The following is a 25014-nucleotide window of genomic DNA, read 5'->3' as shown; positions in this document are numbered from 1 at the left end:
ACAACTGAACACCACCGACCATTGTCTGTTTATGCTCTCTCCTTTGCCGTCCCTCGGGGAAAACCCCCAAATCTGTTCTCTTTGGTCTGAAAGTCTCTTTCTTGGTCCGTTGGTTTGTTTCCCCTTAAAACCGTCTTCTCAAGTAAGGATAGTCTTTTTTGTGATTGGTTGATATCCCTCTGCATGATGGTCCCTAAGGTCCCCCCGTGCCATGGGGCAGCCTGTACTGTCCTCCTTGCTTTTCGCAGCGATGCGTAGTAGGCCATCAGGTGTGTGCACCCTCCTGTGCGTGTTCATTCCTCCACTGGCCATGGTTCAGTGGTCACTGTGATTCGAATACACCCCCTTCCCTGCTCACAGGTCACACTCATCTCTCACCAGCCCACGGGCAGAGTTGAGGTTAGCACGCACACGCAGCTCTCGTTGCTCCCCCACTTCCCGGGCCGATGCCCACATCGTGCCTGCGTGCACTGGAATCCACGCTGCCCACGGGGCCATTTCACCTTCACCTGTCAAACAGGATTTTGAAAACTCAAAAGATCAGGAGCAGCATGTTTATGGGTCCAGTGATTCCCCATTGCCCGCCACCCCTATTCCCCATGCTCCCGGTCCCCATCCGTCTGAGGAAGTTCCTTCAGCAGTTCTTTCAGAGAAGGTCTGCCGGCAATGAATTCTCTTCACTTCCCGAGAATGACTTCATTTCACCTCATTTCTGAAGGATGTTTTCACTGTATTTAACATTCTCTGTTGACAGTTATTTTCTTCCAGCACTTTAAAAATGTTTCACTTCTCACTGGCTTCCATGATATATGATGGGAAATCTACAGTAAATCAAATTGCTGTTACCCTATAAGTAATACATCAATTTCCTCCGGATGCTATCAAGGTTTTTCTTTGTCTTTACATTTCAGTAGTTTTATTAGGCTGTGTTTGGGTGTAGATTTCTTTGGTTTATTATTTTTTGAATGAACTAAGCGTCTCATATCTGTGGGTTTATATTGTCTCCTAATTCGGGAAATGTCAGCTCTTTTTGCCTCAGATGTTTCTTATGCATCTCACTCTGTCTGATCTTCCAGGGCCTCCAGTAAATGGGATAGTAGATTTGGGGGTGTCACCCGACATGTCCCTGTGACTTTGTTCATTTTGTTCGCCACCAGTTTATTTTATTTGTTCTCTGTTTCACTTTGGTGAATCTCCACATTGGTCATGTCTATTCTGCTACAGAGACAGTTTGGTGGGCATTTGGTTTCTGATTACATGTTTCTGTTATGGAGTCATAATGGGGCTCTTTATATTTTCTGCATCTTTGCAGAGACTCTACCCCTTCCATTGTTTCAAAAGTATGCACCTTTCGCTCACTATAGCACATTTTAAACCGCTGCTTTATCGGTCTCCCTGGGCATCTCCAATGTCAGTTTTGTATTGGTGGTGTCTCTGGTCACTTTTTATTCCAAAGCTCTGGACACCTAATAGGTGTGGTAGTTACATAACCTGTTGTCAATTTGAGGCTTAAGAGCAAAGGGGTGGAGTTTAGTCTGTCGATTCAGCTTGATGACCTCATTTGGAGGCGATGAGGAGATAAAAAGCTCATTGGAGGCAGGGACACTCCCTCAGTCCCTGCGACGCATTCTTGTTGAAATGCCACATGGAAACAAGCTGATGCCGCCAGAGCCTCAGACCTAGAGAAGCCACGTGGAGACCCCTGCCAGTGCTGAGATGCTTACACTGCCACTGGATCCACAAGACTTTCCACCTACTGGCCTGTGATCTTCCTGAACTTGACGCTATTGCCTATATTGTGTGGACTTGATCTGGACTGGGCTGGAATGTTTTCTCAACATTCAATTGCTCATGTATATGGAGCTTTCTTATGCACTTATGATTGTCTATGAATTTGTTTCTCTAGTGTACACAGATTAACACAATAGGAATGTTTTGAATATTGTGTTATGACATACTGCAACTTTTGTTTATATCTAAATACCAATGTTTTTAACAGATTTAAACAAGCTATTTAAAGATACACATGTTTGTAAGCATACACAGACACACCTAGACTTGACCAGGTTTGGGACGTCGATGCTCAGTAGGTTTCAGTAGGTCTTTTCATGTGCTGTGGATCATGGATGAATTCCATTTTCAAGTATATGCAGACACACATGGACGTGACCAAGTTTGAGACTTCAGGTTTCAGTAGGTCATTGTGTGTACTGTGGCTCACGCTGAATTCCATTTTCAAATCCATGCAGTGCTTTCCAGTCGACTCCAAGTGCGCAATGCCCAACGGCCCGTTGGACTCTGGTGGGAATGCGTAGATAGTCGTTCAGCCCTGGACTTCTGTGGAAGGTGTTTAGGGTCTGATCTGCTCCTGCACCACACAGAGCTCAGGGTTCCTCCTCCAGGGTGTCCCCTTTATTGCAATCCCTGCCAGCTAAGCCACTCATCCTAATCTGATCACTCACCCCCCCCCCCATTGGCCCAAGCAAGGGGAGAACATAGAAAAACAGTGGAAGGGTTTACTTTGACCCTCGAGTCCACAGATTCTCTGGGAAGCAGAACAGAGCTCTCCTCCTGCTGCGCAATGGCTGATGGGTCTTCTCATTGAAGCCACCCAATAGCCCCACTAGGGCAGCTTGAGGCTGAGGCTTGAGAGGGATCAGGGAATGAGGGGAAAGAAAGAGAGGGGAGTGAGGAACTCTTGAACCCCCTCTGAGATCGCCTCGCTGCAAGCGAGGTGTTCTCTCTGCATCAGCCCAGGTGTCCAGCTGGGCACCAGCTGCACCGAGCTAAGGTCGTCTGTGCCTGGAGTCCACTGCTGGGTCCTGGGCTGCCCTGGGTTCAGGTCAGGGATTCTGGAGGGAGAACCTTGTCTGCAGACAGGACTTTGAATCCTGGCTTTATTTTATTTTTCCCTGTTCTGCCTGCTGCTATTCGGTGGGTGCACAAGTTCTAGCACTATGCCTTCTGTCTGGGTTTCATAGCTTCCTGCAGCAGGATTGACAAGCTACAGAACATCTACTCCTTCACCTAACCTGAACCCATACTTCCGTGATTAATTTTTGTCATATGTTTTCCCTTTCTCTGTATGAATGTAGAGGAGGCCTGGACATAGTGGTTACTAGCTGGGCCACAACTCCAAGGTCCACAGTTCAAAGCCACCAGCAGCTCCACCAAAATAAAGACAGGGCCTCACGGTCTCAGAAACTCTGGGGAGCAATTGTACGCTGTCCTCTAGGGTCGCCAGGAGTCAGCATTGACACAATGTCTGTGAATATACTCATGTGCTAGGTGCACAAACACACACACACACACACACAAATATGACTGACTTCAAAGCTTCAGTCAAACCTTTTAAAGATACCAATACCTAGTGAATCCAGAGCAAGGTTTGCTTTCTTTCCACCCGCACACGTGAGATGGTGAGACATCCAAACGCAAATCCATCTTACTGCCGCTGAAAACAGAAGTCCCAAAGGCCCCGGCCAATTCCAGGCACATTCCAAATACACCATGGTCAACTAAGAGGTCCTCATCACACTGCAGGACAGCCTGGATGAGATCGAAGACCTGGGGCTTTATTCCTTTTCTGTATCAACTCAGCTCACCAAACAACACTGAATAGTAGGGCACAGTCGCACCCCCCTTGAAGCCGATGTTTTTGACCCTCCATCTTTGACATGCCATCTCTCCGTACGTCAAGACACACCTGGCCTCCCAAGAACTGGGTACTTAGCAGTCAGGTCAGAGAGAAGGGAAGAGAACAGAGCATCGCTTGTGTGAGGGCTCTTTGAAGCCGAGTCCAATCAAAGTCTTCCCTGCATTGCCCAGACCCCCGGCGTGACTTTTCAGCACACTGCTTCTGCCTTGGTTGAGTGTCGCCAGTTCAAAGAGGCTGTCAGGTAGAATCTGGCTTTCTTTCCGATTGGTTTACATCCTGTTCAGGCTACATGACAGGTTTTATAATTAAATTTCAATGCCTCCTACCAGGTCATGTGGGCCCCCGACACTTCGCCCAGATGTGTTTTCTCACAAACAGTAGCTATGCAGTTGTAATACCAACACCTTTTCGGATGAATGGGTGCTGTTTACAAAGGGAATAATGTGTTCTGCTAATTTGTCAGTTTAGGTTAAATGAGAGAAATCAGCGGAATTGTGCTGGGGGATTTGTTTCCCCTCGTTTGTTTGTCAAATATTCCCGGGAGGTCTGAGTGGTGCGGGGCTCCCCCTGGGCACTGGGGTCTGGGTGTGGGAGACGGACTCTTTGGGGAGAACACCTTGGATCGGCTAAAGGCAATGGACTCATTTTTCCTCGAGGGGACTCAGTGTCTAGTTTGAGCGCTCCCTCCACACGGGAGCAAATATTCCTACCTTGCGGGTTCCATGGTTCCTGCGACGGAATTCGGAGGCCACATGAATGTCCACAGACAGCAAAGCCTAGTCTTGGCGGCTGCTCTTGTTCCATTTCTCCTTGGGGAGATCTCAGCTCGGAGACGGGATGGGAGTTGTGGATGCTGTAACTTTGGAGTGCAGACGGGTATCAACGGTCATTTTCCTTATTGCCTGTGGGGATGGGTGTTAGGTGTCACGGAGCCAGTTCTGACCCACCGTGGCACGTGCACAATGGAACAAACCATGGTCCCCTGGTCCCGGGCCATCCTCACAGTGGTCCTTAGAGTTGAGCCTGTTACTGCATCCACTGGGTCAGTGCATCTCGTTGAAGGCCTTCCTCTTGTTCTCTGGCCCTCTGCTTAACCACGCCTGGTGCCCATCTCCAGAGGCTGCCCTCTGCTGACATGGCCAAAGAACAGGAGTCATCTCTAATGAGCCACCTGCCTTCTTGTGTCTCCCGCGGCTCAATGCCTAAGTCAAATCCTCCCGTGTTTGGTCAGCCACCTCTCTTCTACCTCTGGGGCAGACAATGACAACAATTTCCCATTGGGTCAAGTTTCAGGAAGCTCATCTTCATCCACCAATAGTCCCTCCCAAGCAGGAGACGATTGTCCCTTTGGTTTTTGCACACACCATCTCATGAGAGAATTGTCCAGCTGTTTCCTCTTCCCGGGTTCACCTAAGGAGACTCTTGTTCCTCCAGGAGCCCCGGTGGTGTAGTGGTTATGCATTGGGCTGCTAGACCCAAGATCAGCAGTTCGAAACCACCAGCCACTTCTGAGAAGAAAGCTGAAGTGTTCTACTCCCATAGAACAGTTACAGTATTGGACACCCATGGGAGCTGGACTACCCTGTCCTACAGGGTCATGAGTCAGAATCCACTCAATGGTAGTACGATTGGTTCTGTTTTCTTAAAAAATATTTGAGTCAGGTCCATAGATTATTTAAGCATGATCACTAACAGACTGCTGAACAGGTTGGACCCATCCACAGGCACCTGAAGATCAGCTTCCTTCTGTAAAGAGAGCAACCAGGAACAAGGGACGGGGCAGCGCTACTCTACAACACATGGGGGAACTGCGAGTCGGTTTCCTGCTTTGCTTTGGTTTATTTCGCGTGGTTTTGTTTGTTTCTTCTAGGCCCTCCCTGCCAGAGCATCTACACCTGTCATTTTCATGACAGCCGTTGTCCCATCTGTCCCAGGTGGCCTTCTCTGTAGCCTCTGCCCCAGGTGCTCTACTCTGTACCATCTGTCCAGGTGATATCTGTGGCATCTTTCTGGGGTGGTCTAATCTGTAATATCTATCCCAGGGGGTCTTCTCTGCAACATCTGTCCCAGGTGATCTACTCTCTAACATTTGTCCCAGGTGATATCTGTGGCATCTTTCTGGGTGGTCTACTCTGTAATACCTGTCCCAGGTGGGCTCCTCTCTAGCATCAGTCCCAGGTGGTGTTTCGGTAGCATTTGGCCCTGGTGGGTTTTGTAAGGCTCGGTCCTTGTATGGACCTCCCACGAGCAAAGGGGAATGCCTTTGCTCTCTCAGAATGCTTAACTCCCTCCACCTGAGGGTTCCAGCCTCGCCTTGCTTTTCCTTGGCCTCTCCAAGACCTCGCTGCAAAACCCACCCCACTGACAGAACTTCAGGGCAACCTGTCTTCAGAAGTTCTTGCCTGCTGTCATTGTAAGACATTATTTATGCTCATGCCTTTAAAAAATTTAAGTTCTCAGACATTTTGGGAACCCGAGTATCTTTCCTTAAATTGACAAATAACCTCTGCTTGTTGCCGGCTCCACCACTGTGTTGGTTATCTCTGTGAGGAAGTTCAAGAACGCATTGGGGGGAATCATGGTTATAAAATGTTAAACACTCTGTTACAACTGTGATCCACACTGGGAGCAAAGATCCAAATATGGATTCTTCAAGTTCAATGACACAGAAAGAAAGCAAGAAAGAAAGAAAGAAAGAAAGAAAGAAAGAAAGAGCAATCATCTTCCTTACCTGCTACCACTGTAAGTGATAAATTCTGGCATCAAACTTTATCTATTAAAATGAAACTAATAGGAAGGATTTTATTGGGGTGTGCACCAGATATGTTCAGAAAAGAACCCAAGCATCCCAAGGACTCAGCTTTGCTCTTTAAGAAAACAGGTCCTTTTGAGGTGTGAGCAGAGGTGTGAGCAGGGGTGTGAGCAGGGGTGTGGGCAGAGGTGTGAGCAGTGGTGTGAGCAGGGGTATGAACAGAGGTGTGAGCAGAGGTGTGAGCAGGTTTGTGATCAGGCCACAGATACACTCTCTGATTTGTAGTGTCCCATGCAGAGTTCTGGGGTTCCCACTGGTGGAATCACAAGGGACGGTCGGTTGGGAAAAGACCAATTAAGAGCAGCTTACAGGTGGGAGCACTTGCGTCCAGTCTCAGCTGAGTATGGGCATCTTGAATCCACCCACTAAACACAGATCCTGCCATGACTGTTAGAGGTCATGGTGTTGGTTCCGGCCCGGGACAACCCCCTGGAACAGCCTTGGCCTCCTTCTTTGGATGTTTCTTGCCTGCAAGCTTGATGGATGGGTGAAAGCAGGGACTTCCTCATACAGTAAGCATTACATTCTTGGGGACTCACAGGGACAGCTCCAGCCTGTCCTAAAGGACACGTATGTGTCTGCATCAACTCGATGACAGCAAAGTGGGTGTTTAGGGGAATCATTAGGGAAACAAGTGTTCAGAAATGTCTCCCAAGAGCTTCTGGGTGCGTTTAAACAGGCAACGTTCCATTAGCAGCCTGGGACGTAAGTATGGCCTCACTGTGGTGAGCGGAATTCTATAGTATGCTCATAGTTTTACAATGTTAGCTTGACCAAGGCCGGGTCTTCAGCAGTGAGGTCTCCCCCATAATGTTTCCTAATATAATGCAAACAGACCCTGGGCAGGGTCTGTCCTATGTCGCAAGGAGCCGTGGGAAAGTAAGGGTGGAGTGTAACCTCTTACAGCCTGAGGATGTCTCCTGGGGAGTGTGGCCCACTTCACAGACATGAGCAGACATGGTGGACAGCTCAGTCTCTCTCCCTCCTCACTGCGGTGGGTCTGCTAGATCTACCTCCAGCTCTTTGGGCCTCAGCCAACTGTCTGCCATCAGGTCTGCCAACCCTGGGAGCTATCCGTGTCTACGTTTGACGTGCCAATGAGCCGCTGCATCCACCAACCATGGCCTACTTCCTTTGTCTTCCTGCTTGGTCCCTCTAGCTTACCTCGGTTCATCATCCTGCTTCCTGCTTTGTCAACCTCAGCAGCTACGTGAGTCAGGAAAAGCTTCCAGATTGACATCTCACTCACAAACTTGAACAAGACTGGACTTACCTGCCTTTACATTTGTTTAAGCCCCTTTCTTGATGATATATATTAATTAAAAATTAACACTTTTATTGATAAATATTGATATATAATTATTCTACCATACAATTCAGTGGCTTCAGCTTGAGAAAACATTCACTCTTCATCGTGGCCTTAGATTTGAGGGCCCCTTGTCCTCGTGTGCAGGTCTCATGATGCCTGCTGGGAGCTGTGGCCTTTCCAGGAGACACACTGGCGATCCTTCCCCTCTCTCTCTTCTGCCCCTTCCCCTTCGCGCCTGCTGAGACTCTGTGCCAACCTTTAGGGGTGGCCCACACAGGCCGCACCACCCTGAGAGCTGCCGGTGCCCTGCCATGTGTCCACTGACCTTGAATCCACTGGACTCTACGCCCACCAGCCTGTGAGCTCCCTGCTTCTCGCCTCCCCTCTGTGTCCTCAGCCTGCAGCTACAGGAGCTGGAAGCTAGCATTGGACCCATGGACATAAGTTGGACTGGATTGGGATGCCTTCTTGATGTAAGATCACTTCTTGACAGAGAGCTTTCTTATGCATATCTGTGAGTGTCACTCGCTTTGCTTCTTTAGACAACCCAGCCTGGTGTGTGTGTGTGTGTGTGTGTGTGTGTGTGTGTGTGTGTGTGTGTGTGTGTCTGATTGGTTTGCTTCTCTAGAAAACCCAGGCTAACTTACTCAGAATGGCCATAATCTGCCCATAATCTTCACATCCCAATGAATGGGATGGGCCCTGTCAATGAGCTCTAACTCGGGGACTGGTCCGTTTTGCTGTTTCCCTGGGTAGGTGAGAGTGGACCATCTCAGAAGCGGGAACAGGAATCCTATGACCTTCAAGAAAGAAGATTCTCTGATGGAGTGTGTTCGAGATCTCAGCCTGGAGTGGTGGAGGAGGCAGTGGAGGCACCAGAGGGAAGTGGGTGTGGTGGGCGGGATGGTGGGTGGCAGCATGGGGTCAAGAAGTCTGTAGCCAGCACAGGGTAGAGGTGCCCTCCGCCATGCTGTTTCCGCCCTCAGCAGCATCCAAACCATGCCCATGGTCACTGAGTTGATTCTGACCCTTGGCACCCCCATGGCCAGAGTAAGAGTGCCCGAGGGGTTTCCAGGGCTTTGTGTGCTTTGGGTGCATTCTCATCAGAGTCTGATCCTGGAGAAGAACGGCCAGCTTGGTAAAGTAGAGGGTCAGGAAACACGAGGCAGACTCAAAACATGGATTGACGCAGTGGCGGTGACAGCTCTGTGAGTGTGCGTCTGGGGCGAGCGAGCAGTCATTAAGGACACAACTGCCTCATCTTTCTCCCGCAGAGTGACTGCGGGGTCGAACCACCAAGCGCCTGACCAGGGCTGACAGCTGCTGGCACTACCTGGGCTCCTTCTGCACCCATTTGTTGCTGTTGTTGTTGTTAGATGCCACTGCATCAGTTCCGGCTCACAGCAACCCGTGCACAATCGAACAGAACACAGCCCCGTCCCCGCCACCCAAACCACTTCGACCCATGTTGCAGCCACGGTGTCATTTCGTCTCCTTGACATGCTTTCTCTTTTTCGATGACGCTCCACCAGGCACCATGCCCTTTCCTGGGAAACAGTCCCTCCTGATCATATGCCCAAAGGTTGTGCAATAAAGTCTTGCCCTCCTCACTTCGAAATAAACTTCTGGCCGTACTTCTTTGAAAACAGATGTGTTTGTTCTTCTGGCAGTCCGTGCATGTAAATAAGATAAAGGGGTGCAGCAGGCCCCGGACAACGAAGGGCCAGGCATGGATCATGAAAGACTGTCAGGCAGGACGTATAAGAAGCCCTCCTCTCGCAATGGGCAGCATCCTGATGAGAGGCTGGGCTGCCTTCTGGAGGAGATGTCTCTCTCTATTATAGCCCATCACTCCCCAACGGCACACTCTGTCCAGGGGCACACCTGGGCTCTGTGTGGGGCCCTGCTGCCTTGGCAACTGGATGGCTTTTCCAGCTGATTCTCTGTTGCCGGGGGTTCACGTGTTTACAGGTTATTTTAATGCGCACATACTATCTCTTGTAGCTCAGATTGTGACTTGTAAGTGATAAAACCTTGTGGCCTCAGCGAGGTGGAGTCTGATCACAGTCATGCTCAGCATGTTTTTTAGCCACCATTTATTAAAATAAGAAAAAATTAACAATGCACTGCCTGTGAGTCTATTCCAACTCAGAGAAACCCTGTCTATTCTGACTCATAGCGACCCTACAGGACAGTATATGCCTGCCCCATATGATTTCTGTGTCTGTTCTGATTCACAGTGACCCTGCAGGATAAAATAGACCTGCCCCATAGGATTTCTGAATTTATTACAACTCATAGCAACCCCGTAGTACAGAGTACACCTGTCCCATAGGATTTCTGAGTTTATTACAACTCATAGCAACCCCGTAGTACAGAGTACACCTGTCCCGTAGGATTTCTGAGTTTATTACAACTCATAGCAACCTCATAGTACAGAGTACACCTGTCCCGTAGTATTTCTGAGTTTATTACAACTCATAGCAACCCCGTAGTACAGAGTACACCTGTCCCGTAGCATTTCTGAGTTTATTACAACTCATAGCAACCCCGTAGTACAGAGTACACCTGTCCCGTAGGATTTCTGAGTTTATTACAACTCATAGCAACCCCGTAGTACAGAGCACACCTGTCCCGTAGGATTTCTGAGATGGCCACTCTTTCTCAAAGCTAGTTGATTCCCCTGCCTCCTCTTTGGCTGATGGATTCAAACCTCGACCTTCTCCATAAGCAGATAGGCACTTTACCCACTGTATTATGAGTGCCCCATTATTTCTTCAGTGGCTCTGCCCCTCAACTTTTCTGTCTACATCATACTGGCAGCATCCGAGGGGCTGTGAGAGAAATAGAAAGGAGGGCTTGGTAAAGAGAGTGTCTGGCAAATAGACCATAGCCTTAATCTGCTTTGCCTGTCTGGCCAAATCCCTTTGTGCAATGGCAAGTCTTAATGGGAATGTGGACCTCAAAGCCTTTTCAATCTTATTTTCTGCTGTTTGGAGCCCAAAAGCGCTCTTCCAATCCACATCTCTGTATTCGCTCCCTTCTCAGTGTGCAGATTCCCCTGCATCTCTTTCTTGAGGTTCCTGCATGTAAGTGACAAGAAACTAACGACACACCTGACCATGCTGGCTCTGCCGGGCAGTGGCCCGGTGCCTGCCATGCAGCAGGGGGCCTTCATCCTTCACCATCCTCGCCCGCTGCCTGCTACCTCCCTGCAAAGCCAGAGTTAGGGATTGGATGCCAGACTTGAGATGCAGCAGCCCCACATCAGCATGCTGTTTCTGTGACGATGAGAATATACTCATGATGGAGACATCTGTCGCACAGGCCTCTGAAAACGTTGAAAAGCAAGGGTGATACTTTGAGGACTAAGGGACGCCTGACCCCAAGCTTGGTAGTCTCACCCACAGGCATGTGAAAGTTGAACGGTGCATTAAGAAGGCCTGAGGAATGCGTGCCTCTGAATGCCGGTGCTGGCGAAGACTATGGACAGGGCCACAGGCTGCCGGGAGAACAGACAGATCTGTCTTGGAAGAAGCCCAGACAGAATGCTCCTTAGAGACACGGAGGTTGAGACTTCATGGCACATAATATGGACGTAGTATCTGGAGAGAGCAGTCCCTGGAGAGGGCCGTCATGTTTGATGGTGCAGAGCGGCAGTGAAGAACAAGACCATCCTTGAGACATCTTGACACAGTGGCCGCATCGATGGGCTCAACCAGGAGAGCAAAGGAGAGGATGGGGCGGGACCACAAGGTGCTTCCTTCTGCTGAACCCAGGGTTGCTATTGGCCAGAGCTGCGTCGACAGCAGCTACAAACAACCCCAACAAGAACTCACAAGGAGACCCAGTGGCACAATCGCTAAAGACTCAGCTGCTAACGGAGAGGTCGGTTGTTCAAGCCCATGCGTGGAGTCCACTGGGAGCAAAGAGGGGGGAAGTCTGCGTCCTGGGAGAGTACAGCCTTTTGAACTCTCTGAGGCCATTCTTTGCTCTCTCAGGGTTGCTATGAGCAGGGTTACTCGCCAGCACACCCCAGCAACACGACCTCCCCACTCTGCCACCGGCATGGAAGCAAGCTCTACGTTGTCGCTGTTGCTGTCAGGTGCCACCAAGTCCACCCCCACCCATGGCGACCACGCACAACAGAGGGAACCACGGCACAGCCCTGTGCCATCCTCACAGTCATTCCTGTGCCTGAGCCCATGGACGGAGTCACGGTGTCCGTCCATCTCACTGAGGACCTTCCCCTTTTCACCGCCCCTCCACTTGACCAAACATGAGGTCCTCATACGGGGACTGGTTTCTCCCGACAATGTGTCCAAAGGATGGGAGTCAAAGGTTTGCCATCCTTCCCTCTAAGGAGCACTCTGGCCTTACCTCTTCCAGTAAAGATGGGTTTGTCCTTTCAACCGTCCACGGTTCTGTCCATATTCTTCTCCAGCACCACAGTTCAAATGCATTGATTCCCCTCCGGTCTTCCTGATTCAGTGTCCAACTTTCACGTGCATATGATGCAATGGAGAGTACTACGGTTGGATCAGGTGCACCTTAGTCCTCAAAGTATCATCTTTGACCTTCAATATGCCAAAGAGGCCTTGTGCAGCGGATTTCCCTAATGCAGCACATCTTTGAACTCTTGACTGCTGCTGCCACGAGCATTGATTGTGGATCTATGAATGACAAAACCCTTGACAATGTCACCTTTTCTTCATTTGTCACGATGTTACCTATTGGTCCAGTTGTGAAGAATTTAGTATGCTTACACTGAGCTGTAATCTGTACTGAAGCTTAAGATCCTTGATCTCCATCAGCAAGTGCTTCAAGTCCTCCTCACTTTCAGCAAGAAATATTGTGTCATGTGCAAACCTCAGGTTGTTAATGAGCCTTCCTCCAATCCTAATGCTTCACTCTGCTTCATATCAACCAGTTTCTCTGATGATTTGCTCAGCAGAGAGATTGAACACGCATGGTGAGAAGATGAAACCCTGACTCATACCTTTCCCGACATTTAAACATGCCACAGTCCTTTGTTATGTTCACAGAACTGCCTTTTGATCCAAGTACAAGTTCTGAATGAGCACAATGAAGTGTTCTGGGATTCTCATTCTTCTCAAAATCATCCACAGATTTTTAGAGTCCACATAGTCGAATGTCTGCAGAGTCAATTGAGCACAGGTAAACATCTTTCTGGGATTCTTTCCTTCCAGCCAATCTGTCTGACATCAGCAGTGGTGTCCCTTGCTCCACATCCTCGTCTTTATGTGGCCTGAAACTCTGGCAGTCCCTTGTCAACGGACTGCTGAAACCGTTGTTGGATGATCTTCCGCAAAATCGTACTCGTGTGCGACATCAGTGATATTATTCAGTAGTTTGAGCATCTTCTGGGTCATCTTCATTTGGAATGGGTACAGATATGGTTCTCTTCCAGTCCATTGGTCATGGAGCTGTCCTCTAAATTTCCTAACATAGGCTTCTTCAGCTTGCTGAAACATTTCTGTGGGTGTTCCGTCCATTCCCGAAGCCTCGTTGTTGGCTAATGCATTCAGCGCAGCTTGAACGTCTTTCTTCAGCACCGTTGGTTCTTGCTCACATGCCACCTCCTGACATGGTGGACAATGGCGATGGAGGAATGGACTCGTCAGCATGTACCCAGGATTGAGGCCAACAGAATTGGTTCAATCACAGTCATAGTTTTAATGTGTACGATAAAGTACGACTATTGTGTTAGGCTGCATCCTCCAGAGAAGCAAAAACAGTGATGCCTCTCTGTGTGTGTAACATGCTATATGTGCATATCAATGGATATTCATATCAATTGATGACTCACAAAGTTATAGGAATGGGCTTTGTTCAAGTATGTGAGTCAGATGATAAAGGAGGATTCTCCCAACCTGTGTAGCTGCAGAGGCTGATGAAGCAGGGCAGTGAACCAGGGAGAGCACCTGCTATGAATGAACATGAAGGAGTCCTAGGTCTGCAGTCAGCTGATGGCTCCTTGGAACAGTGGGGGGTTGTAATACTTAGTGTTGGGCCCAGTTCTGCAAGGTTGGCACTTTGAAACCATCAGCAGCTCCTTGGAAGAAAGACAGGTTTTCTACTGCAGTAAACAGAGTAGAAACTCAAAGGGGCCATTCTATTCTATCCTAACAGGTCCCTATGAGTTGGCTTTGACTCAATGATGTTGAGTTTGAGTTTTTTGGTTCTGGGAGGTAGAGGAAGCATATGTAGGATCCATATCTGGCAGAAGAAGTGAGCTCGGTGATCCACAGACTCAACCTGTGCTATGAGAGAACCACACCCAAGAGGAACTTCCCTCTTGTATCAAGGTTGTGACCAAATTGAGGAGGTGGTGGCCGCTTTTGTTCTTCCCACGATGGCTCCCTGCTTACAGATGACCCTCTCATGGAGTTGACCACACTGGGTCAGATCATATCCTAGGAGGTTCCTGGCCCAGTCAAGTTGACATACCTCTACTATCAACGACATGATCACAAGTTCATGATTGGTGGCAAGTCAACCCATCACTGTCGCAGGTGAGTTCACTGTGGTTGGGAACCACTGGGCCAGCTCTGTCTAGTAGCCACCTTATGTACAATAGAACAAAACACCACAGTCCTGTAGAAGATGAGAAAGGGTCAGGCTTATCATATGTACACAATTGCTGATTCAAAAGGGTTACAAGATTGTTTCTGGGCTTTTGGCCCCCTCACTACATGGTTGTTGAATTACGATGCCTGTTCTATGGGGGTGCTATTACAGAAACCCCACATGTAAGGGACTTTCATACCCAACGACTTTATCCTCTCACAATTTAGGAGCCGAAAGCCCAGTTCAGAGGCCCAGGTCAAGGAGAAGGCTATGTTTGTGTCAGCCCTCAGGAAAGTTCCCTGCTCCTGGAAAGAAGCACTGGGAGGATTAATCCAAGAGTGATTGCCTCAAACTCAAGATCCCAGGAGGCTGTGGGTGCAGCTGGGCTCCTTGTGTGTGTATGTGGGGACTGCAAACCCAATGTCCGGTCGGAGTCACTTGTCAGAAGGAGAGGAGGTGTGGGCGGTGGGAGGGCATCTCTGACCCATGGCCCCTGTGGCTGGTCATCAGAAGAGGGAGGGAGATGAGACACACTAACCACAGTGGACCACCAACTGCATTCTTATGAAAAACAGCAACAATGAGGCCTCCCTGAGCCAAACCTCTATCTACCTGAAGAAGTCTCAGTTCATTGCCCTCAGCAAGAAGAGCCAGGTGTTCATGTTGGGACAAATCTTAAGGTTAGAGTGGCAGTTACATAATCTCCTGTCAACTTGTGAAGGGGTAGAGTCTAGCCTGTCAATCAGGTCGCAGCCTGATGACCTCATTTATGAGTCTCCCCAGAGATAAATAGCTCGCTGGAGGCAAGACACATTCTCTCTCTGCTTCCTCTCCCTGTGAGACATTTCTGTTGACAAGCGACATGGGGCTACGCTGTTGGAGCCAGAGCCCTGGAACTGGAGATATCATGTGGAGACCCATGCCAGCGCTGAGATGCTTCTACCACCACTGGATCTCCTAGACTTCCCACCCACTGGGCTTTGATCTTCCTGCATTCGGTGGCATTTCAAGGCTTCAAGAATCTAAGGAGGAATTTACAGAGTAGTACTGACATATGGGGTAATATCAGACTTATGGACTTGATCTGGACTGGGATGGGATGTTTTCTTAATGTACAATTGCTCTTTGATATCATGTTCTCTGTTACACACGTATGAGTGTCTCTGGATTTCTTTCTCTAGTCTTCCCAGACAAACAGAGTGGGCAACCTCAGAGAGTGGAGGCCACCATCACCTTGGCCATTGTGTGTCCTTGTAGGCGTGGCCCCTGGGTGGCACAGGTTCTGTCCTTGAGTCCTAGCCAGGAAGTTGGTGGTTGGAACCCCCAAAGGAGACTCCAGAAGACAGTGTTGGGGGTCCCCTTCACAGAGGTGCTGTGGTTGTTGTCATTATTGGGTGCCGTTGAGCGGGTGCCAACCCACAGCAACCCAGTGCACAACAGAACGAAGCACTGACAGGTCCTGTGCCATCTCACAGCTGCTCTGCTGCCTGAGCCCACGTGTGGCAGCCCCGGTGTTTCAAGGTCATCGGGGCAAAAGCCATAGAGCCATCCTGACCCGCACACATGGGACCGCCCACCTGGCACCAACCAGTGGCTCTGTTTCAGGCTTTTGTTTGCTGGTCCGAGATTAACTGGTTTGCCATTCAAGACTCCATGTCAATTTCAAACTTACTTTTCTTCCTTTTTGTTTTTGTTTTTTTAAGCCACCGAGGCCACTATTTAGGTTTGAGGGATCAAGAGTCTAGAGGAGTTTTTGATTGTTGGTGTTTAAAGAAACATAGTGTATATATTTACCTAGCTCAGCTCTGAGAAATGAAATAAATGGAAACATCCTATTAAATTCTCCAGATGGGTGGTTCTTTTCCTCCTGCCCCCTCCCCATTTCCCCCTTTTTGGTGTCTCCGGGTCAGCCCTGGCATCTTCATCCAGGCAGGGATATTTCGTCAGCAGGAGGCTGGTGGGTCCTGTCAAGACTGGCAGTCGTAGACCCCGGGCACAGGCGCTTTGAGTTGGACTTCATTCTGTGCCAGTGGGCACTGAGTGAGTGCGGTCCTCAGATCCCCAGAGTCATGGTGGACCCTGCATGGTGCCCTACAGGCTCTTACAAATCACAGCAGGGTGAGCGCTGGGGTTTGAAATAGGAGAGAGAGAGACAAAGAGAGAGAGAGAGAGATGTGATTCCCAGCTAAAGACAAATCCAGAGCACCCTCCCCACCCACCCAAATAACTTAGCCTTTAGGAAGATGGAAATTCTGAAATTCAACGACAATCCTTCCATGGCACCATGAAATCAGTGGTCACGTGCGCTCTCTTCTAAAACAATGCAAACGTGAAAAGAACCATTCCCATGACAGATGATGAGCCCACAATGGGAAACAAACAAAAGCCTTGCAGAAATAAAAGCCATATTAAAAGCTATAAAATTTGGAGGGGAAATGATGTGATCACATGGTAGTTATAGCATTTGGGCAAAGGCAATGCAATGCAGAATGTGGATGTCTAAAGAGCAAGGCAGGGGGGAAATATGTACCTGTGTAATAAAAGGAAACCTTTGTGAAATGCTGCAATACTTGAATGTGCACAAGGAAATAATAACTCAGGGATGAACCTGTGGGAGAAGGGTAATGCTGGAGTCCAGAAGTGTCTGCAGATCCAGTGGTAAAGGGGGACTCAAGTCAATCTCAGGTGTCCTCAGAGTGACAGCCAAGAGGAGAGCTCAGTGAGCAACCTCTACAAAGCTCTGAAGGAAAGAAGGCAATGTAGAGACGGGCATTCTCTCACGCAAGATGACAAGGGTCATACCAATCAATCCTTCCTGAAGAACAAGGACGCAAGAGAGAACCCAATCTAACCAAGAGAGGTGTCCGAGAAAACATGGGCGGAGAAGCCAGAATCAAAGAATTGGTGCAGAACACTGAGATGATTACGTATCAGATTAAACTAGGAATAACTCTGGAAAACAGAAGTTGTATCGCAACTAAGAGGTAGAGCTGTAAATAGAAGCCAAACTAAGAGATTACATCACTCAAGAACTGGGGTGGAATGCAATTGTGCTAACTCTCCTCTTTGCTGGAAGAAGGACAATAACTACCACATCAATTTCACACCGTTGGTGTTTTGCTTAAACATGCCAAAACGCTTGGATGGGAGAAGTTTTTTCAATAAATGATGCCGGAGTCAACTGGATATCTACAGGCAAATAAAAATGAAGTGGAACCCCTCCTTCAAGCCATATACAAACACTCACTTAAAACCTTATGAGGAGGGGCCATTCTCTGGAGAAGGATGCCATGCTTAGTGAAGCAGAGGGAAGCCATCAAACGAGAGGAAGGCCCTCAACAAGGTGGGGTGACACAGTAGTTGCAACGATGGGTTCAAAGATGATAAGAACAATTGTGAGGAGGGCCCAGGACCAGGCAATGGTTTGCTCTGCTGCACTTGGGGTCACTATGAGTCACAACCAACACAATACTATCTAACAACACAACTTCAAGTAAAGATAGACACGAATGTAAGAGCTCAAAGAATAGTCGTGTACTGTCTTGAAAGGCAGCACAAGAATAAATCTTCTTAACCTTGATTTCTTAGAGATGACATCAAAGTTGCAAGTGACAAAAGAAAAAAATAAAATGCAAAAATTAGACTACAATATAACAAAAAATCATGATGCAAATGAAATTATCCAGATAGTAAAATATAAACTATAAAGAGCCCACAACAAAAAGGGGAAAATCACAAATCATATACTGATAAGGGACCCATGAACAAAATGAATAGGAATTCTTCCAACTCATTAGGACAGTGTAAGATGTGAAATAATAATAGCAATATATAATTGATCAAGGATTCACGAGGGTGAGAGGGTTGGGGAGGGGAAAAAGCTGAGTTTATACCAAGGGCTCAAGTAGAAAATGTTTGGCAAATGATGGCAACAATGTATAAATACACTTGATACAATGGATGTATGGAATAGTATACGAGCTGTAGTAGCCACCAATACAATGTTATTTTTTCCAAAGGGCCCAGATTGAAATAGACATTTCTCAAAAGAAAATATGCAAATTTCCAACAAGCACATGAAGGGATTCTCAGTACCATCAGCCATCAGAAAGATGCAGCTCAAAACTACGAGGGGCTATATCTTCCCACCTGCCAATGTTCTTATTGTCCCAGTCAAGGGACCCCATGCACAGAGAGTCAGGGTGAACGGCTGTGACCGACTGGGCTTTCACTGGTTGATTTTCAGCACATCCCAGGCCTTTCGTCCTAGTCTGTCTTAGTCTTCAAGCTCAGATGAAACCTGCCCCGCGTCTTAGCAACATGCAAACCTCTAAGAGCATGGCAATGACAATGAAAAAGCCGGACAATAACAAGTGCTGGAGAGGGAGGGATGGAGACATCGGCACCCTCACAGGCTGCTTGTAGCAATATGAAACAACGGAGTTGTTTTGGGAATCCTTTGGCTGTTCCTCCAAACGTTAAGCATCAAGTCATCATACCCAAACCAAGCCTAGTGCCAGGGAGTCAATTCCCAACTCCTGGCAAACAGAGGACAGAGAGAGTGACTCCGTGGGGCAGCTGGTGGGCTCAAACTGCTGCCATTGACGTTAGCAGCCTGGTGCATCTTACACCATCATAAACTAAGATTATGAGAAGGTCACCCTACTCTGTGGACAGACTAAGGGTCAGGCTGAGTTTCCTAGAGAAACACAACCAGTGGGGCCCATTCTATGTCCATGAGAAAAACCCTTATAGCTAGGAAGACATTTATATCGAGGAGGCTGCCCAGCCCGCACCAGTTCAAGTCCGTGGGTCAGATGCTAGCTAGCAGGAGGCCCTCAAGACTCACGCAGCTGCCGGTCAATAAATCCGGAAGGAGAAGTGAAAGCTGGGAGAACACAGCATCATGGGTGCAGAGTCATGCGGAGCCAAGGTCACCGGGAGCACAGCAGGTCACCATCAGCTCCCCAAAGCCAGTCGCAGGATCCAAGCAGGCAGAAAAGCAAAGATGGGCAAGAGAGAAACCAGTTCTCCACAGCATCCCTTATATAAAAGGACCCCTCCCCAGAGGAGATATTGTTCTGTGTGACCTGATCAATTGGTTGGACTCCACTCCTACATTCATACAGGTGCCCCAATTGGACAAAAAAACCTACAAATCACACGCACACTATTGAATGTTGTTGCCAGGTGTCACTGAGTCTGTTCCTATGAACAGCAACTCTGGTCACAACAGAAGGAAACACCACCTGCTCTGTGCCCTCATCACCCCTGTTCTTGTGATTGAGCCCATTGTGGGAGCCACAGTGCCAATCAATGACCCCCGGGGTCTTCCTCCTTTGCTAAGCATGGCATCCTTCCCTGTTCACCACGGAATGGCATGCTTTAGATGATTAGCTTTCATGGCTTATGAGCCATGTCTCAGTAAAGCTACTATAAACCACACAGTAACTCCCATATGTAGTATGCTTGCATTTTTTCCCTAAAAAGGGTATTTGAAGGTAATAACTCTCATGAAGCAATCTTCTTCTTCCAATCTTTAATTCCAGTAACTTGTTCTCTTAGATTCAAGGCTAATGTCTGTACTGTGAACCACATGCACGGTACTTTTTGACACATTCCACAAATAGCCACTCACTTACTGTCCACGGAAACGAAGACGGGACTATTACTGTCCTCCCCATTTTACAGAGCAGGAAACTGAGAGCATGGTAGCTTGGGTTACTTGTCTAGGACATCGAAGAAGCAATTAAGAGTTGAAAAGGGATTGGAGCCTGGACAATCTTTCAGGTCTATGACGAGAAGGGGGTTTGAGAACGTTCATGAAAACATGCCGTTATCTTTTAATTCCATTTTTCCATAAACCTTTTGAAGGACCCTCGACTTCACATGACAACTTCCAGAGCGATGCTTTTAACCCCTACTCTTTATTGCTGCCGCAAGTAAAATAATGTGGAACTCTTTTATTGAAAGTTTCATGAGCTGGAGCCCATTTTTTATTTTATGAACTCATTTTATCTGGCTTCTGCATTGATCGGCCTGCTTGTCAGGCAATCTATCCCCCTATACATGTACATAGAGATCAGTTGAGAATACCCTCAAATATTATCTCCGGCTATTTATGAGCTCTCAAAATTGTGTAGACTTTGCTTTTTGCTTTGCCGGTTGGCTGTGAGTCACATGATTTTCTTATAATAAGTTTGTGTCCTTTATACACACACACACATGCACATACTCACATTTGTTATCATAGAAAAACCAATGGAAAGACAGATGGATATAGCAATGGATGGATGAATATTAGATGATAGGGCAAGAGAAATAGGTGATTGGCAGACAAAATTGCAAAAGAGAAAAAAATGGATGGAGAGAGAAAAATAGAATATGGGCAGATAGAGAGAAGACAGGCAGACAAATACTTACTGCCATCAAGTCCATGCCAATCTATCATGACCCTATGAATAGAGTAGAGCTTCCAGTTGGGTTTCCGAGGCTGAAACTCTTCATGTGTCATTCTGGGTGGACTAGACTATGGACACACATATGTGCATAAGAAAGAGATTTATATACAAGAGCAAGTGAACATTGAGAAAGCATATCAACCCAGTCCAGTCCAAGGCCATAAATCCGATACTAGCCCATATGTCTGATACCAATCTATAAAGTCCTCTTCAGACTCACGAAACACATGCAATAATGCTGAATACAGGAAGATCACAGGCCAGTGAGTAGAAAGTCTGTGGGTTCAGTGGCGTTGTCAGCATGTCAGCGCTGGCAGGGCTCTCTACGTGGTTTCTCCAGCTTCAGAGATCTGGTTGCATCAGGGTAGGTCCATGTGGCTTCTCCAACTCGGGGCACTAGCGTAGGTCCATGTGTCTAGTCAGCTGCAATGTCTCCCGGGGAGTGGCAGAGAGAAGTGTCTTCTGCCTCCAAGGAGGAAGTACCAGATTTCACAGAATTCTCAGGAGAAGTCCACACCCACTCAGAGGCCTCATTGGCTATGATCTGCTTGACAAGCTAGACTCCACCCCTACACTCTTAATCCTCAAGGTGACAAACGATTGTATGACTACCACAATTCATCTTTATCCCTAACAGCAGCTGGTGGATTCAAACTGCTGGCCTTTCTGTTGGCAGCTCAATAAGTAATCCACTGTGCAACCAGGCTCCATAGTGGCTCTATATGGCAAGGTAAAACAGTCTCTGCGTCCCCAGAGCTTTCTTAAAGAAGCCGACTTAAGAACATGTCTCCCTCAGAGAGGCTGATGTGCTCAGATCTCACACCCATCAGTCAGCAACCAAACACTTAATTGCTCTCCCACCACAGTTCCTCATTGAGATAAACAGATAGGAAGAATCCACACATTGGAAGGATTATTCTGAGGAAGGATATTGAAGATGCCATGAACTTCCCAAGAAACAAACATAAGAAGTACAAATAGAATGTCCCTTACAGTCAAGGAGGGCAAGGATTTGTCTCGTGTTATCAGGAGGGACCAGTTCCTGGAAAAGAGCATCATGCTTGGTGAAGTAGCTGGGCAACGAAAAGGAGGGAGGCCCGTGGCAAGACTGACACAGTGCCTGCCATATGATGCAAACATCAGAACAATTGTGAGGATGGTCTAGAACCAGGGGGTGCTTTGTTCTGTTGTCCACGAGTCTCTATGAATTGGAGCTGACTCAATGGTACCCAATAACCACAACGACAACAACAAGAAAACAGACAGATTGACAGATAAATGGATATATCATAAGAGAGAAAATGAATGCTAAGTAGATAAATAGAAAGATAGATAGATAATAGATAGATAGAAGATAGATAAAGAGATAGATAATAGATAGAACATGTGTGGATCAAGAGAAGCAGATGGACAGTTGGTTGATAGATTAATAGTGAAGAAACAGAGGAGTGATATAGTTATTGGAGATAAATATTGGCTTTATCACAAGGCCAGGGTTTGAAACACTGAACTGAGAATCAGATGCTCCCAGAGTGTTCAGAACGTTCAGTGCTTGGGAAACACGGGTGAAGTGGCTGGTGCCGGAGCTAGGAGCAGGGGTCCCATCCTGCACAGCAGTCCACCTGCCTGGTGCCTGAGGCCACGACACTTTCATACAGTTCCTCAGGTGGTGGGGACCCCAACCAGAACATGATTTTCGTTGCTACTTCACAACTGTAATTTTGCTACTGTTATGAATCTGGTGACCCATGTGAAAGGGTCATTTGACCCCCAAAGGGATGGCAACCCCCAGGTTGAAAACCACTACTCTACCTTGTGTCAAGGTCATATGCTCAGCATGCCTGCCCCCCAGCTTCCTAAATTTCATTTGGAGTGGTAGGAGAGACGCCCCAAGGCACTAGTCAACTTGTGAGAAGAGTCTTCCCTGCTCCCGGCAGGAGGGTAGCGATCTCACCTAGGGTGACAGCATTTGCTCAGGTGTTAATCTGTGTTTATCTCTCCAGCTTTGTGTTTTTAATGACTCCTTAATTAGCACTTTGTTTCCCAACCACCCCAGGCGCTTCCCTTGCATGAGTTCATTGATGACTTCATATTCTCCCCTATCATCTTCCATGACATTTGATCAAAACACATCCTTCTGTGGTTGGGAAAATGTAGCTGTGTTTGGTTTTCCTTAGTGATCCAAATCCTCCCTCCAAGAAATCCAGCCTTTCCAGGAGCTTGTTCACTGATCCTGTATCTACCCATTCCGGTTGTCCTTTTGCATCTATTACAAGGGTGGCCGTGGCTGCGGGGCCTGGAACTGTCACAGCCCTTTCACCTGAAGGGCAGCTAGTGGGTTTGAACCACAAGCCTCAACTAGCGGCTAAGCACTGTGCTGTTCCTAGGGACTCCTAGAAGATATGAATTAAAAAGAAGTTATCCCAGGGCTGTTGAGTAGCTCCATCTCATCCTGACCCGACCGGCCAGACTGGAACTTCTCCCTGGGCTTCCAAGACTGAATTTCCACTGACACAGCCTCATTGTTCTTGTAGCAGACCTGCGAGGAACTCAGCATTTACCCCTGGATCCACTGAGGCTACGCTCCTGCAGGCTGTGACAATGGATTGAGAATCGAGTAGAAGTTCTGAGCACCTGCTTTACGGAAATAAGAACAGTGAGTTGTGGGATGCAGAAAGATTTCTCCCAAGCTGTCTCCCCCAAATATATGCCAAGCCCAAGACTCTGCTTGCTACACTTGGTAAATGACTGTGCACCGGGGAGTCAAAGAAAGTAGTTCAGAGGTTATGCTCCTTAAGGGCATCAGCCATCTAGAGCAACCAGACTGTACAGCATGGTTTACCCTGAGTAGGGCCCCCTCCTTCCTGATATTGCTCCCTTGAAGGAGAGCCTGAAGGCAAACCCAGGACCACTCAAGGATGACTAAACTTAGGCTACAATATTGAGTCTAGGGTCCACCCATTTTGCCACATACACACCCCTACTTCCTCCCTTTACTGTTGCATGCCTACTCCTAGGTCATCCCCGTCCTATTGTTTGTATTGCCTATGTTCCAACCCCTTCCCATGAGGTAGGTTGTGATCTGTAGTCAGGGAGCTTGCAAGCCCCCAAAGAGATATAAGCTTTGGTTGGAAATAAAACCTCACGAGAGCTCTCTCCTGCCCTCTCGTCCCCACCTCCACGTGGACCACCAAGAGGAGCAGAGGTGAGCAGCGACCATGGAATGTGTCTGACTCCTTACATTACCCTCTCTCCTCTGTCTCCTATTCTCTATGACTTTACTATCATCTTTATATATCTTAACCTCTTAACCATATGATTGTGCCTACCAAACCCGTGATTAGTTGGGAGGGGGGGTTCCCCCACAGTGAGTGTTCATTTGAGGCAAAATCTTGGGGAAAAGATACCCACCTAGATTTGGAGCTTTTTCTTAAATTAACTTTCATCACTAAAATTAGTCAATCAAAATGCATCTAGAAAACAAGAGTCACAGTTTGTCCCTAATCCTCTCCTTGATCAGGTGAGCTCATGCAATGTCCCCAACACTCATGGTGGCTCAGGTCACACTCAATGGTCAACCCCCTGCTGTCCAAAACCACTGCCCAGACACTGCTTCCTCCTAAGTCTGGGGGGCTCAGACATGCCTTTCTTCAGCCCAGTGTCTCCACTCTCCTCCACATCCCGCCCCAGCCATCCACATTTCATCGGAAATGCTGTGGCAGAAATAACTGTATTTGTGAGAGAGCGCCATGCTCTGCCATAAAGCCGGATAAATACGAGATTACATTAAAAATGGGATGCTGGTGTTGCTCTTTGTCGCTGAATTATGAGCCTCTGCTCCCCAGTCCTTGGGAGCAAGTGGGCCATAATGGATGCCCTTGTCCAAAAGGTCCCCGTTTGCACTGACTCCCCTCGCTCAGGGAGGACTCGTGGGAGGATGCGGAGCTCGGCTGCCTGCTGCCTCATGTGCAGCAGAGAGAGCGCCACAGCCCCCTGAGGCTCCGGTACCGCTCAAGTTCAGGCTCTTCTGGGGCTTGGCGACTATGAAAAGGGGACTTTCAACTATTGGGTTTAATCTTAGCATTCCTGTAGAGCCCTCCTTGATCTGGGGCTGCTTCCAGGAAAGGGAAAGGGTCCCCCGACACCCCAAGTCCTGCCAAAGGATGCTAGTCTGTTTGCAGCT

Source organism: Tenrec ecaudatus, chromosome 6, assembly GCF_050624435.1.
Source record: "Tenrec ecaudatus isolate mTenEca1 chromosome 6, mTenEca1.hap1, whole genome shotgun sequence".
NCBI classification, from domain to species: domain Eukaryota; kingdom Metazoa; phylum Chordata; class Mammalia; order Afrosoricida; family Tenrecidae; genus Tenrec; species Tenrec ecaudatus.
This window is presented reverse-complemented; position numbering follows the sequence as displayed.